The sequence below is a fragment of the Giraffa tippelskirchi genome, chromosome 2 (genome assembly GCF_054371585.1).
Source record: "Giraffa tippelskirchi isolate mGirTip1 chromosome 2, T2T-mGirTip1v1.2.pri, whole genome shotgun sequence".
Lineage (NCBI taxonomy): Eukaryota > Metazoa > Chordata > Mammalia > Artiodactyla > Giraffidae > Giraffa > Giraffa tippelskirchi.
Window position 1 is genome coordinate 180029287 of NC_137276.1, and position 14843 is coordinate 180044129.

Consider the following 14843-nt stretch of genomic DNA (forward strand, 5'->3'; position numbering starts at 1 on the left):
CATGGACTGTAGCCTGCCAGGCTCCTCTGTCCATGGGATTCTCCAGGCAAGAATACTGGAGTAATTGAACCTGAGTCTCCTGCGTTGCAGGCAGATTCTTTATCGACTGAGCTATGAGGGAAGCCCCATATAAATGCCTGTTCTGCCTTTTTTTTTTTTAATTATTTATCTATTTTTTAAGTTTACAATATTATATTTGTTTTGCCATACTTTGACATGAATCCACCATGGGTGCACATGATTTCCCCTTCCAGAGCCCCCCTCCCACCTCCCTCCCCATCCCATCCCTCTGGGTCATCCCGGTGCACCAGCCCCGAGCACCCTGTATCATGCATCGAACCTGGACTGGCGATTCGTTTCACATATGATAATTTACATTTTTCAATGCCATTCTCCCATATCATCCCATCCTCACCCTCTGCCATAGAGTCCGTAATACTGTTCTATTTATCTGTCTCTTTTGATGTCTCGCATACAAGGTTATCTTTACCGATTGACTAAATACCATATATATGTGTTAGTATACTGTATTGGGGAGAAGGCAATGGCACCCCACTCCAGTACTCTTGCCTGGAGAATCCCATGGATGGAGGAGCCTGGTAGGCTGCAATCCATGAGGTTGCTAAGAGTCAGACACGACTGAGCGACTTCACTTTCACTTTTCACTTTTGTGCATTGGAGAAGGAAATGGCAACCACTCCAGTGTTCTTGCCTGGAGAATCCCTGGGACGGGGGAGCCTGGTGGGCTGCCGTCTATGGGGTCGCACAGAGTCGGACACGACTGAAGCGACTTAGCAGCAGCAGCAGCATACTGTATTGGTGTTTTTCTTTCAGGCTTACTTCACTCTGTATAACAGGCTCCAGTTTCATCCACCTCATTAGAACTGATTCGAATGCATTCTTTTTAATGGCTGAGTAATATTCCATTGTGTGTATGTACCACAGCTTCCTTAAAAAATATGGAACACTTCATGAATTTGCGTGTCATCCTTGCACAGGGGCCATGCTAATCTTCTCAGTATCGTTCCACTTTTAGTATATGTGCTGCTGAAGTGAGCACCTTTTTTTTCTAACTTTTTTTTTTTGCCATTGCTTTCCTTGTGTATCCCTTGAAGGAATCTTTTAAAATTGTTTGTTCATTTAATTACAGTCGCTTAAAGGCACACATAAACTGCAGAAAATTTCAGTAGACCGAGAGCACTGCTGCTGATCTCACAAACTGTCTGGCATACTGAGCATAGGTAACAGTGCCAACCTGAATATTAAGGTGCTAGTGGTAAATAGTGGTAAAGAATCTGCCTGCCAGTACAGGAGACATAAGAGACTCAGGTTCGATTCCTGGGTCAGGAAGATCCCCTAGAGAAGGGAATGGCAACCCACTCCAGTATTCTTTTTTTTTTTTTTCCCCATTATTCTTGCCTGGAGAATCCCATGGATAGAGGAGCCTGGCAGGCTGTGTTCCATAGGGTCACAAAGAGCCAGACATGCCTAAAGCAATTTAGCACAGACACATGGATAGCTCCTTTTAAAAATAAAAATTCTAAAATTTTATGCCTATACCCAGTTGGACTGTTTTGCACACATCCAGAGGCAAACATCTTACTTTGAAGGAAGATCCTCTAGAATACCCTATTCTTTTGGCATATAATTATGGCAGGTTCCCCCCAAAAGTATAATATTCCTGGTGTATGCATGCTTTTTATCTTTCTATCTCAAACTGTTTTCACATATTTTCTCTCTCAGACCTTCACACCTGGTATTTTTAACATGTTATGAAGCCTTTGTTTTTTGAGAGTAATTAACACATGTATTGAATCTTAAGGTGTATAAGGCTAGTACTGTGGGTAGTGCTAAGTTGCTTCAGTCATGTCTGACTCTTTGCAACCCTATGGACTGTAGCCCACCAGGCTCCTCTGTCCATGGGATTCTCTCCATGAGCTCTTCCAGGGGACCTTCCCAAACCCAGGGACTGAACTCGAGTTTCTTATGACTCCTCCCTTGAGAGGTGGATTCTTTACCACTAGCGCCACTTGGGAAACCCTATGCTAATACCGTAATGTTTCTTAAACTTTAATGTACATTGAAATCACCTGGAGTTTTTTTAGTACTGATTCTGATTCAATATGTCTGGGGTGAGGGCTATGGTTCTGCATTTCTAATAAGCTCCCAGGTGATGGCAATGATGTTGGTCTATGAAGTACACAGAGTTCTATAGTTGGAATGTAAAGAGGTGCATAATCTGATCTCCACCTTTAAAGGATTTACAGTGTAGCCAGGATGAATATGGACATGAATAGAACACCCCAGATTTATGTAAGTGTAATATAGCTCTTATTTTTTTAGTGTCTTTTTTGTCCTATTCTCCCCAAGGTCACCTAATTTTACCTACCCTCTTGGATGGTACCAGCATGTGCCATGTGTTCAAAACTCACCTGCATTCTCTTAATGTACCCTCTCTGAGATTTTCCCTTTGAGAATTAACATTAATCTATTATTTAAAAATATATTAGCATATATTAATGTCTAATCTCTCTCAGATATTATATGGAAATTTGTACCAGGTTGTCTGAAGACATAAGCCAGAAGTTTATATGGTAGAAGATATAATGAGGACTATGCACATGCTGGAAAATAGATTGTGAGATAGTCCTTGGAACTGGGAGAAATCTGCCATGTAGTTCTGTGATTAAATACTCAAGATCTGTGGGCTTCCCTGGTGGCTCAGCCAGTAAAGAATCCTTTTGCAATGCGGGAGACCTGGGTTCGATCCCTGGGTTGGGAAGATCTCCTGGAGAAGGGAATGGCTACCCACTCCAGTATTCTGGCCTGGAGAATTCCATGGACTGTATAGTCCATGGGGTCACAAAGAGTCAGACATGACTGAACGACTTTCATTTCAGTTATATACATAGCATGGTCCCAGAAAGTAAACATTCGCTGAATGTGTGGCATGGTGGGACTGATAGACAGGTAACAAAAATGCAATAAAGGAGCTCTGTTAACCTCTAAATGGACTCATGAAAGGATTAATCATCAGTGATAAATGTTCATGATCCCCAAAGAACTGAATGTGTTGCGCTATTCTGAGCAAATTTCATCTATCACTGTTGAGCCATAATAGCTATCCATCTATTATGCTGACTGGTGAAGCTCTGCACCTGCTGAGGTCAGCTTTATAACTTGCTCAGCTCCAGATTGCCACAGTGGCTGTTGCACCATCACTATCACCAAGCACCCTTCTATTCATCGTAATTGCCAACATGCAAACAAACGCACTCACTGCTTCTTCATATAGAATGAAAAAGAGAATGGTGGCACAGTTCTTTCTCTCCAGGTTTGTCTGCCAAATTTAACTGAGCAATTGAATATAGGCTTTCAAGTCTAATCAATTATTGAATACTGATTGAGTACCAACTTTTTGAAAGCATTTTGTTGAGTCCCTGGGAAACATGAAGATTAGTAAGACCTGGCTCCCACCTTCACATAGCTTACATTATAGTTGTTTTGATAATACACATAACTTTTTGAAAAATCTGTTGTAAGCAATTGACCAAGTTATTTTTTCACCTTTGTGTTTCCCTACCTAGGAAAAAGTGAAAGTTAGTCTCACAGTCATGTCCAACTCTTTGAGATCCCATGGACTGTAGCCTGCCCAACTCCTCTGTCCATGGTATTCTCCAGGCAATAATACTGGAGTGAGTAGCCATTTCCTTCTCCAGGGGATCTCCCCTAACCAGGGATCAAACCCGGGTCTCCAGGATTGTAATCAGATTCTTTCCCAACTGAGCCACTACAGAAGTCCAGGAAAAGTGACTTGTAAACAGAGATTGCAAAAATGTTACTGAAGAATGGTAATTAAATGATGAAATTAAGCAACAGTTTTGGGCAACAATGAAGTACTGTCACAGGACATGATACAACTAACTTTAAAATGAGCTTTGTGTACAGTGATATAGAAATAACACTTCTCAAACTGGGTCCACAGCTTAGCTTCAAGAATATTTTCTTTTCTGTAGGTACATGAGAGATACACATGAATAATTTATATTCAGTTTCATGTTTGTATGTATTTGACAATATAATTAAGTGATTTAAAGTAATGTTAGGAGTCCTCAGAAATGTTATTCTTTTAATCAAATATTATTTGATGTCATGTATGGATCTTATTTGAATTCTCTTTCAAATAAGCTGTAAAGTGTTTTAAAAATTATGGAAGTGTTGAAAGTGTTAGTTGCTCAGTCATATCTGACTCTTTGTACCCCCGTTCAACTGTAACCCACCAGGCTCCTCTGTCCATGGAATTCTCCAGGCTTGTATACTGGAGTGGGTTGCCATTCCCTTCTCCAGTGGATCTTCCCAACCCAGGGATTGAACCCGGGTCTCCTGCATTGCAGGCAGATTCTTTACTGGCTGAGCCACCAGGGAAGTCCAATTTAAATAATGACTGGATACTTAAGAAATCATTATTATTTTTTAGGTGTGATTGTTTTCTTTTTTAAAAAATAGTTACTTATTTGGCTGCATCAGGTCTCCAGTTGCAGCATGCAGGTTCTTTAATTGCTGTGCAGATTCTCTAGTTGTGGAGCTTGGGCTTAGTTGCTGCTCAGCATGTGGGATCTTAGTTCCCTACCAGGGATCAAACCCGTGTCCCCTGCATTGCAAGGTGAATTCTTAACCACTGGACTGCCAGGAAAGTTCTGATTGTTTCTTTTTAAAAACAATTCTTATCTTTTAAAAATACATACTGAAATAGCTATGAATGAGATGGTGTAATATCTGGGATCTTCTCTGAAATAATCCAGGGGGTAAATTGATAGTGGGTCTTCTGTGGTGGCTCAGTGATAAGGAATTCGCCAGCCAAGCAGGAGATTTTGATTTCCCATGGATCAGAAAGATCCCCTGGAGATGGAAATAGCAACCCACTCCAATATTCTTGTCTAGGAAATCCCATTGACAGAGGAGCCTGACAGGTTACAGTCCAGGGTGTCCCAAAGAGTTGAACACGATTTAGCGACTAAACAACAATGAAAAGTTGATAGTATGTGGACGTTCAGGTTGTGGTAGGTAAAATGGTGGTTTCCCAAAGATGTCTATGTCCTAATCCCCAGGAATTAATGTAGTAGATGGAATTAAGTTTGCTAATCAGTTGACCTTAAGATTCTCCTGGATTAACCATTTGGACTCAGTGTAATCACAAGAGTTCTTAGATATGGAAAAGAGAGTTAGAGTCAGAGTCGGAGTGATGCAGTGTAAGGAAGAATTGACTGGTCATTGCTAACTTGAAGATGGAAGTGAACCATACACCAAGGAAGGTGAGCAGCCTCTAGAGTCTGGAATGGGTGAGTGAATAGATTCTCATACAGTGTCTTGAGGAAGGAACTCAATCTGGTGACAGCACCATGATTTTAGCCCTGTGAGACTCATTTTGGGTTTCGACTTCCAGAACTGTAAGATAATAAATTTGTCTTGTTTTAAGGCTGGCATAATCCTGTTAGCAAAGTTAGAGTATTTCCTCCTATCACCACACCACTTTGCTTTGAATTTTTGTTTTTGCTTTTTAGTCACAAATGGTTGCTGAATTTGGTCAACTGTTTTTATCTGTATTTGTTGAGATGATAATTTTTATCTCTCTCTTTTTGATTTTAAAGTGTTAAACCTTCCTTGTATTCTTAGAATAACTCCAATTAGATCATGATATAGAATCCTTTTTATATATTGCTGATTATAATTTGCTTTTCTTTTTTAAGGATTTTTATGTGTATGTTTATGAGAGCACTATGCTGGTCTTATAAAATGACTTGGGATGCATTCTATCTTTCTCTGTTTTTCAGGAACAGTGTGTAATATTAGTATGTATCTTACCATATGGTTGTTCAATATAGTTTTGGGGAGGGTATAAGTGTTAGAAATTCCTATGTGTTGTTGTTGTTTAGTCACTAAGTCTTGTCTGACTCTTTGTGACCCCATAAACTACAGCATGCCAGGCACAGTCTCCAGAAATTTTCTCAAACTCATGTCCACTGAATCGGTGATGCCATCCAACCACCTCATCCTCTGTTGCCTCCTTCTCCTCCTGCCCTCAATCTTTCCCAGCATCAGGAGAAAGATTCCAATTTCTCATTTTTCCAATGAAAAAAGGACTTTGGCTCTTGTCATCAGATGGCCAAAGTATGGAGCTTCAGTTTCAGCATCAGTCCTTCCACTGAATATTCAGGATTGACTTCCTTCAGAATTGACTGGTTTGATCCCCTTGCTGTCCAAGGGACTCTCAGGAGTCTTCTCCAGAGCCACAATTCAAAAGCATCAAATCTTCGGTGCTCCGTCTTCCTTATGGTCCAACTCTAACATCCATGCTGCTGCTGCTGCTAAGTCGCTTCAGTCATGTCCAATTCTGTGCGACCCCATAGACAGCAGCCCACCAGGCTCCTCTGTCCACACGATTCTCTAGGCAAGAATAGTCGAGTGGGTTGCCATTTCCTCCTCCATCTAACATCCATAGCTTTGACTATGTGGACTTTTTTCGGAAAGTGATGTCTCTGCTTTTTAATATGCTGTCTAGTTTTGTCATAGCTTTCTTTCCAAGGAGCAAGCATCTTTTAATTTCATGGTTGCAGTCACCATCTGCAGTGATTTTGGAGCCCAAGAAAATAAAATCTGTCACTGCTTCTGCTTTTCCCCTTGTATTTGCCATGAAATAATGGTGCCAGATGCCATGATCTTTGCTTTTTTATTGTTGAATTTCAAGCCAGCTTTTTCAGTCCCTTCTTTCATTCTCATCAAGAGGCTTTTTAGCTCCTCTTTGCTTTCTGCCATTAGATTGGTATTGTTTGCATATCCGAAGTTGTTGATATTTCTCCTGACAGTCTTGTTTCCAGCTTGTCATTTATCCAGTCCAGCATTTCACATGGTGTACTCTGCATATAAACTAAGAAAAAGACTCTTGAGAGTCCCTTGGACAGCACGGAGATCAAACCAGTCAATCCTTAAGGAAATCAACCCTGAATATTATTCATTGACAAGACTGATGCTAAGCTGAAGCTCCAATACTTTGGCCATCTGATGCAAAGAGCTGACTCATTGGAGAAGACCCTGATGCTGGGAAAGATTGATGGCAGGAGGAGAAGGGGAGAAAGAGGATGAGATGGTTGGATGGCATCACTGACTTAGTGGAGCAAACCCTGGGAGATAGTGAAGGACAGGGAAGCCTCACATGCTGCAGTCCATGAAATTGCAGAGTCAGACTTGACTGAGCAACTGAACAACAACAACAAAGTAGGGTGACAATATACAGCCTGTCATACTCCTTTCCCAAGTTGGAACCAGTCCATTGTTCCATGTCCTGTTCTAACTGTTGCTTCTTGACTTGCATACAGGTTTCTCAGGAGACAGGTAAGATGATCCGGTATTTCCATCTCTTTAAGAATTTTCCACAGTTTGTTGTGATCCATACAGTCAAAGGCTTTAGCGTAATCAGTGAAGCAGAAGTAGATGTTTTCCTGGAATTCCCTTGCTTTCTCTATGATCCAGTGGATGTTGCCAATTTGATCTCTGGTTCCTCTGCCTTTTCTAAATCCAGCTTGTACATCTGGAAGTTCTTGGTTTACATACTGTTCCTGTCCTTGACTCTTTGTGACCCCATGGATAGTAGCATGCCTGGCTCCTCTGTCCATGGGATTTCCCAGGGAAGAATACTGAAGTGGGTTGCTATTTCCTACTCCAGGGGATTTTCTTAACCCAAGAATTGAACTTGAGTCTCCTGTGTCTCCTGCTTTGGCAGGAGGATTCTTTATCAACTGTGCCACTTGGGAAGCCCAGAAATTCCTGTAGTGCCATCTTTTCACTATTGGCTTTTTAAATACTCATTTATATTTTAGTAGTTAATTAGGGTTTACATTATGCATCTATAACTTGTCCCAGTCTACCTTAAATTAATACATAACTTATCCTGAGTTATGTGTAATGTCAGAATCAGATAACCCTATAGTACTACTTACTTCACTTATTCTTTGTAGTGTTATTGTCACATATTTCAAAGCTGTTTATGTTGTAATCCCCCAAATACAGAATTATAATATTTGTATTAAACTCTCCATCATCTTTTAAAAAATAGCATTTCCAGTGCTCTTCATTTTTCTTCCTTCAGAACTAAGTTTCTATCTGGTGTCATTGCCCTTTTGTCTGAAAAAGTTTCACCAGCACTTACTGTATAACAGTTCTGCTTATAATGAATTCTCCTAGTTTTTTTTTTTTTTGCTATTATTTATTCTCCAAGAATATACTGAGCACAAAATATGAGGAAGGCACTAAGTAATTGTCTAATGTATTCTACATAAGAAAATTCATTTGTTTTGGTACTATTTTCAGATTCTTTGTTCAAATACTTTGCTTTTGGTATAGACTAAAAAATAGATAGCAAAAACAAGTCAGGATCAACTAAAACTAAAAGCCACTGAGGAAGTGAAATTCAAGTAATTTCATGGAAAAGAATGGTGATTCATTCAAAGAAATGTAACAGGAAAAAGCTTATTTAAGTTATTAACATTATCACTATCTTTATACTTACATTTTATGATTTGGAATTATGGCAGTCTTTTGTTTGTTCATTTGTTTTGTTTTGTTTGAGTTGCTCCTCATGGCTTGCAGGATCTTAGTTCCCTGACCAGGGATTGAACCTGTGCCCTTGGCAGTGAAAGCGCCGTGTCCTAACCACTGGATCAGCAGGGAATTCCCATATAATAGTTGTTTTAGCAAAGTTATTTACAAAGGGAAGCAGTAAGTAGCTACATGTTTAAGGCCAGAGTGGCAATTAAAATTTTTCTAAAATAGGTTCATGTAAATATAGGATAAACAAATTTCAAATTGTGTGTATGTGTATGTGTGTCTGTGTGTGTTAGAGAGAGAGAAGAGAGACTTCTCAAAAATGCGTGGGTCAGAAAATATTCCTATGGCACCTTATTTCTAGGTTAAGAAAGTTGTGCTGTTGTTTTTAGTAAATGGATTTTTGCTTTTGTCCCCACCTAGTCACTGTAGACTTCCCTTATGGCTCAGCTGGTAAAGAATCTACCTGCAGTGCAGGAGACCTGGGTTTGATCCCTAGGTTGGGAAGATACCCTGGAGAAGGGAAAGGCTACCCACTCCAGTATTCTGGCCTGGAGAATTCCATGGACTATGGGGTCCCAAAGAGTCGGGCACAACTGAACGACTTTCACTTTCAGTCACTGTAGAAAATGAACAAGCATATAAGAATTACAGCAATTGCTACCAATCTTTTTGTCCTAATTATTTCTTTCTTAGGCATAAAGCTAAACCTGACACTATTTGTTATTTTATCTTGTCATATATATTCCAGTTTGAGGTGAAATGCAAACATTTATGATGCAAAATTTTCTAATACATCATCCCAAGAATGCTGGCTGCTTGCCATTACAGAAAATATTAGGGATGAGAAGAAGCTGGCCTAAAATTATGGCTAATGAAATTATAACCTAGATTTATCAGCATCCAAAAGTTATAGACACGTTTATTCATTTATTTATAGCAGAGTCTGAATTTTTAGAAGTATCTTTGAAATTTCTTTCTTCTCTACTTTTATGATTTATCCAAAATTATCCATTCCAATATTATATTTAGGGTAAATATGTTAAAATACTAGTTTAATTTGTGTATAAAGACTGCTCCTAAGTATGCAGATGGAAGTGCCCTCTGACATGGGGATACATTATGCCACATAATGACTGAAAATAGAACTAACCCAGAAAGTGATTTTGACAGAAGACCTCATTGTTTTCCAAAGGTTATTTCAGTCCCACACTTTGGGGATGAGTCAAAACAACTCAGAATGGGAGAGGTAAGGGAGAAATTTCATACTGAGTAAATTCTGCAGTATCCAGGCAGTTCAGTTGTTAGCAAGAACTTCTGAAAAATCAGGTCATGTTTATCAATCAACAGAACTTAATGAGCATGTTCTTTTCGCCTGACACTGTTATAAACACTATAGGAAATATAAAAATATCTAAGACAAACAGAAGATCTACAGTTATGCTGGAGAAATAATGCAATTGTTAAGAAAAAAGTAAATGCTAAATTTTATGTGCTCAGTTGCTTGGTTGTGTCCGATTCTTTATAACCCCATGGACTGTAGCCCACCAGGCTCCTCTGTCCATGGGATTCTCCAGGCAGGAATACTGCCTGTATTCCTGTGGGTTGTCATGCCCTCCTCCAGGGGATCTTCTTGACTCAGGGATCAAACCCACATCGCTGACATCTCCTGCATTGGCAAGTGGGTTCTCTACCACTAGCACCACACTGGGAAGCTGCTGAATTTTATAGTAATATACAAAAGTAGATTCAATAAAAATTGAACAAAAATTCTCTCTGTATTAAACCTACTTTTGTACATTGCTAAACTTTATATTAATATACAGAAGTAGGTTGTATAAAGAGAAAATTTTTGTGGATTTGAATAATTAATAAGGTTTTACCAAAGGAAATGGGGGAATCAGCTGGATGTTTATTCATCTTGTTTCTGTTCTGGGTGGGATGACTGTAAAGTGAAATAAATAAACCACCAAACAGCCATATTTGTTGGAAGAAATGACTTACAGTGATCTAAGTAGGGTCAGTTTAAGCCTTCCAGGAATTGACCAAAAAAGTTACAAGATAAATTTCAGGAAGACTTGATCTCTATCTCATTGAGATAAAAAAGAAGAAGTGTTCAATAGATGAAATTCTGGGGTGTGCTAAGCTGTTATATTAGTCTGTTGCTACATAACAAATCACCAAAAATGTAGCAGCTTAAGATAGCACATATGTGTTACCTTACAGTTTCTCTGGGTCAAGAGAAACTATGGGCACAGCTCAACTGGGTCCTTTGCTTAGAGCTTTGAAAGGCAGCAACAAAGGTGGCAAGCCATGTTGACCAGGCTGCATCTGGAGGTACAAGTGGGGGAAATGTGCTTCCAGGCTCATTTAGGTTATTGGCAGAATTCTGATCCTTTGGCTATAGGACAGAGGACCCCAGCTTTTTATTGGATGTTGGTTGGAGGCTGCCTTTTGTCCCTAGAGGACATTCATAATTTCCTACTACATGAACCTTTCCACAAACAGTTACAGTGTGGCAGTTTGTTTTTTCCAGACCAACAGGTCTGGGACATGATCTGCTAAGAGTCATGTATATATGATTTTAGGTGATATGTTCGTCTATCTAATCTATATCTATGCCACGAGTTTCCTAAAATATAGATAGAGTAACCTAATTATGAGAGTAACATCCTATAACCTTTGGCATATTCATTCGGTTAAAACTGAGTCACAGGTTCTTCCTGCAAAGAGAGGAGATTAACTCATTAGGTGTCACCTTAGGATGTGTCCACCTGGCTATCAAATATTAAATAATATATTTCTACCATATTTTATTGTACTAATTAGCAACTCAGCACTTTAATGGGTGATTTTAAACAATCTCTTTCTTCTCACTAAATCTCAGTATTGGGATAAAATTGTCTATGTGTCTTTCACATTTTTGCACATCATCTGAGCAAGAGGCATTAACTTCTTTGTTATGTTTGTACAGACGTTTGTGTAGACAATGTCTCCCTCCAGTGCAGATGACAGATTTGTTTCCAGATCATAGTGATAAAGATAGGTTTTCCTACATGTATATTATCGTATGTGAAACAGAACACCATTCCATGTTCGATGCATGAGACAAGGGCTCAGGGCCGGGGCAATGGGATGACCCAGAGGGATGGGATGGGGAGGGAGGTGGGTGGGGGGTCCAGGAAGGGGAACACATGTAAACCCATGGCTGATTCATGTCAATGTATGGCAAAAACTATTACAATATTGTAAAGTAATTAGCCCCCAACTAAAATAAATAAATTTATTAAAAAAAAAAAAAAAAAAAAGATAGGTTTTCCTTCCTGGAAAACATTAGGCAGGTTTGCTAGCATCCTTCTTCTAAAATTGAGGGTTTTCTAAACTCAAAATTCCTCAGCTGTGACACAGATACTCTGCATGTCCAGCATCCACCTGGGTTCATATCTTCATACCCCCATGGAACTTAGGGAGCAATGGGAATTGACTGGGACATGAAGTTCACGTTGCCTGCTGTGCCCTGGGCACTAATGTCCTGTGTCTCTGACTTGGGTCTCCTGTCTTCTGCCACATTTATGAAACTGTGAGCAGACTAAGCAGGGCAACATCTCAGGCTCTCCACAATTTCTTGACACTCAATTTTCCTCCATGTAATTTAAGAGATTAGAGAGATTATTTTTACATTCATTTAATGTTTCATCATTGATATTCTGATACTCTAACTGGCTTTGTCATTTTCATCATTGGTATAGAAGAACGCAACCATTTTTTGTACTCTTCTTTAAAGGGTGTTTAAAGACTCCACAATAGTCTAGAGATAGTAAACATTATTTAAAACCACCTTTTGCAAATAAGGAAACTAAACTTATTTTAATTTGCTTGTTATGCTAATGTGAGACATTTACCATTTGGAAAACAAATCTGTTAGGATACCGGTTTGACTGGAGGTCAGGTGCTCATCCCTTAGCTCTTGTATTTGTTGCAGTTTTATGGTTTATGGCAACATTGTAAAATCCCATCCATTCTTTGAATTTCTTTGTGTTTAAATATCAGTCTGATATATTCTATATCCTGTGTTTTGTTCAAACTATTCCTTTCCCACATTTGCAAACATTAACTTGTCTGTGACTGTTAATTAGCATTTCTTAATTGATCTTTTTGTTTATTGTGAAAAAATGAAGTGCTTTGGAAGGGGATAAAATTGCGGTGAACCACTGAATGGGGTTGGAGCCTGAGATGGAATCCTGAAACAAACTCGTACTGGCAGGCAAATAGCACAGATAAAATAAGTAGGTTTTCCAGCGAAGGACCCATAACTGCAGGTGAGATTAGCCTGGTTTTTGCTATTTTGTTATTTTCTTCACCTATGATTGAAAGTAATGAACTCACAGTTTAATTTTTTACTGCATATGCAAAATGTATAGAGACTTCTCTAAAAATAAAAGTAGCTAAAAATAGAAATAGCTAATACATATTTTTCATTATATTTAGCTTTTTGTTGCTGTTTAGTTGCTTAGTTGTGTCCAACTCTTTTGCAACCCTATGGACTGTAGCCTGCCAGTCTCCTCTGTCCATGGGATTTCCCAGGCAGGAATACTGGAGTGATTTGCCACTTGCTTCTCTGAAGGATCTTTCTGACCCAGGGATTGAACCTGTGTCTCCTGCATTGGCATGCAGATTCTTTACCACCGAGCCACCAAGGAAGTTCCTATTTGGCTTAACACTTTAAAACAAAAACCTCAACATAAAAAGAAGCTAACATTCTAACATCAGAGTTTGTACCACACATGAGCATCCTATGAGTGTGAGTGTGAGTGTGTATGTGCATGCATATATGGATTTGTGTTTGTATGGAGGTCAAACTAAAGTGACAGTGTATCCTTACCTCCACCTCCCTTTCTTTGTAACATCATCCTTGATTGACTGGCCTCCTTTCTCACTCGTCTTTCTTTCTCAGTTTCTTTTCTTGGTCTCTCCTGCATGAACAAACTTGATTTAAGTTCTCTTAAATGAATGTTTGAAATGAATGAATGAATGAAATGAAGATGTTCTCTTCATCTTTGTGCCTATCCCAGAACCTGGCTCATGAGATCACTCAATCAGTATTTGCTGGATGTGTGAATGAAGAAGTGAATGGATAGATAAATGAATAAATTAATAGATGAAGTGTTATGGAAATGCATAGGTAGGAGAGCTTCATTTTACTGAAGTCAGTCAGAAAATTTTTTCTAAAGAAGGTGAAAATTGACCTGTCTTGAGAGATGTGTCAAGACTTATCTAGTGAACAAATAAAGTGTTCATTTCCAGAAATGAGTGTTTCTACAAAATTAACTTACAGTATACCATTTCTTAGGAAGCTATGGGGAAATGTTTCATTCCAAAGGGAGAAACTGAGCTAAGGAAGAGAAAAACATGAGATCCAGGAGAGTCAACACAAGTGAGAACAAATGGAAATCTCCTGGAAAATGGATATGGGAGATGCTATGATGATGACTAGGCAGCAGGCTCAGAGGTGAGCAGTCCAGAGTGGATGAGGAGGGCAGAGCGCTGCAAGGAGATTAATCTGAAGGCATGTACTTCTACCAAGGAAAATGAGTCTGATAGGTACACAGAAAGTGAAAGTGAAAATGTTAGTCACTCAGTGGTATCCAACTCTTGTGACTCCATGGACTGCAGGCCGCCAGGCTCCTCTGTCCTTGGAATTCTCCAGGCAATAATACTGATGAGGGTAGCCATTTCCTTCTCTAGGGGAGCTTCCTAACCCAGGAACTGAACCCTTGTCTCCTGCATTGCAGGCAGATTCTTTACTGTCTGAGATACCAGGGAAGCCTGCACACAGAAATCCAGGTTAATTAAAAAGGGATAGTTATTAAATATCGATAAAATTAAAAAGGTATTTTAAAAAGAGCTTCATGGCTCAGCTATAGATGTTGTTTGCTGCTAAGTCGCTTCAGTCATGTCCGACTCTGTGCGACCCCATAGACGGCAGCCCACCAGGCTCCGCAGTCCCTGGGATCCTCCAGGCAAGAATACTGGAGTGGGTTGCCATTTCCTTCTCCAAGATGTTGTTTATGCAGTCATAATAATACAAATACTGCTTGTTTAATTAAAATTATGGTTAACTCTCCTGGAAGGATTTAAGAAAGGGAAAAGTCTGTGCTTTGGGAAGGGGTAAGTATGAAAGGGAACTAAATTCTTATGTTCTACATAGGAGAGACATTAAAAAATGGCTGAAACTGAAAATATTA

At 39.3% G+C, this 14843-nt stretch overlaps 1 long non-coding RNA gene and 1 other non-coding gene across 2 annotated transcripts in view; one reads left to right on the plus strand and one right to left on the minus strand.

Annotated features, from left to right (window-relative positions):
* Positions 1 to 953: 953 nt before the first annotated feature.
* Positions 954 to 1060, minus strand: LOC145539953 (U6 spliceosomal RNA). The gene has a single exon (XR_014078090.1). It is a non-coding gene; the product is annotated as a U6 spliceosomal RNA (small nuclear RNA).
* A 1168-nt stretch (positions 1061 to 2228) lies between these two features.
* LOC145539016 (uncharacterized) overlaps positions 2229 to 14843 on the plus strand; it is a 43980-nt gene continuing 31365 nt past the window's right edge. Inside the window, exon 1 of the long non-coding RNA XR_014077506.1 lies at positions 2229 to 2313. This is a non-coding gene — a long non-coding RNA (uncharacterized LOC145539016). The remainder of the gene's footprint in view (positions 2314 to 14843) is intronic.